Here is a 2,478-nt window from a genome sequence, read left to right on the forward strand (position 1 = left end):
CGGTCAAGCACGGGGAGGCTCCCCGGGCACCACGGAACCCCGTCCCAGGCTTTTGGCAGTGTGGCAGGCCGGGGGACAGGGCCAAGGGCCCTAGCACCCGACCAGGGGCCCGGCGCGGCCACTGGACCCAGCTGTGGCTCCCAGGGCCCGGGGCGCAGGGGAAGCCTTCCCCGGGCCCTCTGCACCCCGACCCAGGCACCCGGGCCACGCTGCAGTCCCAGGGACGGACCCAGGTCTGGGGCGGCATCCTGGCCCGCCTATCTGCCGGCTGATGACCGCTAGCCCGACAAGGGTCCCAGAGGACCTTGTCCCTAGTAATCCGGAGGAAGGCTACTCCTCTTTCTGGGAACAAGTGCGCACCGCAAGGCTCGGGGGACCCTAGGCGCGAACGTGCCCGACCTCCTGGAGCCCTGGCTGGGATCTGGGAGGCGAAAGGCACCTCATCGGGACTTCCAGGGGAACCCGTCCATCTGGTCGCCCCATAGGAAAGCATTGGGCGAGACCAGATGGCCGAGGCGAGAGGGGCAACCAGATGACCGGGACCGAAATGACACCAGTCTGCCTGCCTGCCCCGAGCCTCCGCGGGAGGGTTCCCGTCTGCCCTTCCAGGGCTGCAGGGCACCAGGGCTCCAGGGCTCCAGGGCTCCAGGGCTGCAGGGCTCCAGGGCTCCAGGGCTGCAGGGCACCAGGACTTCAGGGCTCGGGAGCTGCGGGGCTCCGGGGTTGCAGGGTTGCTGGGCCCAGTACCCATGGAGCCCTTCCCGGGTACTTTCCCACGCCGCTGGCCGGAGGAGGGAGCCCTGGACGCCTGGGAGGTGTTGCCCGGGAACACAGCCCATCTGGTCCCCGGCAGGGATCCGCCAGCCCAAGAGGGGTCACAGAGTACCTTGTCCCTAGTAATCCGGAGGAAGGCTACCCCTCTTTCTGGGAACAAGTGCGCACCGCAAGGCTCGAGGGACCCTAGGCGCGAACGTGCCCGACCTCCTGGAGCCCTGGCTGGGATCTGGGAGGCGAATGGCACCTCATCGGGACTTCCAGGGAAGCCCGGCCATCTGGTTGCCCCGTAGGAAAGCATGGCGGACGACCAGATGGCCGAGGGCCGAGGGGAGAGGGGCAACCAGATGACCGGGACCGAAATGACACCAGTCTGCCTGCCTGCCCCGAGCCTCCGCGGGAGGGTTCCCGTCTGCCCTTCCAGGGCTGCAGGGCTGCAGGGCTCCAGGGCTCCAGGGCTCCAGGGCTCCAGGGCTCCAGGGCTCCAGGGCTCCAGGGCTCCAGGGCTCCAGGGCTCCAGGGCTCCAGGGCTCCAGGGCTCCAGGGCTGCAGGGCTCCAGGGCTCCAGGGCTGCAGGGCACCAGGACTTCAGGGCTCGGGAGCTGCGGGGCTCCGGGGTTGCAGGGTTGCTGGGCCCAGTACCCATGGAGCCCTTCCCGGGTACTTTCCCACGCCGCTGGCCGGAGGAGGGAGCCCTGGACGCCTGGGAGGTGTTGCCCGGGAACACAGCCCATCTGGTCCCCGGCAGGGATCCGCCAGCCCAAGAGGGGTCACAGAGTACCTTGTCCCTAGTAATCCGGAGGAAGGCTACCCCTCTTTCTGGGAACAAGTGCCCACCGCAAGGCTCGAGGGACCCTAGGCGCGAACGTGCCCGACCTCCTGGAGCCCTGGCTGGGATCTGGGAGGCGAATGGCACCTCATCGGGACTTCCAGGGAAGCCCGGCCATCTGGTTGCCCCGTAGGAAAGCATGGCGGACGACCAGATGGCCGAGGGGAGAGGGGTGACCAAAATGATGCCAATCTGCCTGCCCCGAGCCTCCGCGGGAGGGCTCCGGGGGCTGCAGGGCTCCAGGGCTCCAGGGCTCCAGGGCTCCAGGGAACCAGGGAACCAGGGCTCGGGGCTCGGGGGCTGCAGGACTCCAGGGCTCGGGGGCTGCAGGGCTCCGGGGTTGCAGGGCCCAGGACCCATGGAGCCCTTCCGGGGTACTTTCCCACGCCGCGGGCCGGAGGAGGGAGCCCCGGACGCCTGGGAGGTGTTGCCCGGGAACACAGCCCATCTGGTCCCTGGCAGTGCACCGCTATCCTGGGAGGGTGTCCGGGCATACCATTGTCCCTAGTAATCCGGAGGAAAATTACCCCCCTTTCTTGTAATCTGTGCACTAAAGGTGACAGAGGGGACCCAGGGCGCAAACGTGCCCTACCTCCTGGAGCCCTGCCTGGGATCCGGGAGGCAAATGGCACCTCATCGGGACTTCCAGGGAAGCCCGGCCATCTGGTCGCCCTATAGGAAAGCATTGGTCGCGACCAGATGGCCGAGGCGAGAGGGGCGACCAGATGGCCGGGACCGAAATGACGCCAATCTGCCGGCTCCGAGCCTCTGCGGGGGGCTCCAGCCTGCCCTTGCAGGGCTCCGGGCATGCGGGGCTCCGGGACTGCAGGGCTCCGGGGCTCCGGGGCTGCAGGGCTGCAGGGCTGCAGGGCTCC

This window comes from Lissotriton helveticus, chromosome 6 (assembly GCF_964261635.1).
Source record: "Lissotriton helveticus chromosome 6, aLisHel1.1, whole genome shotgun sequence".
Lineage (NCBI taxonomy): Eukaryota > Metazoa > Chordata > Amphibia > Caudata > Salamandridae > Lissotriton > Lissotriton helveticus.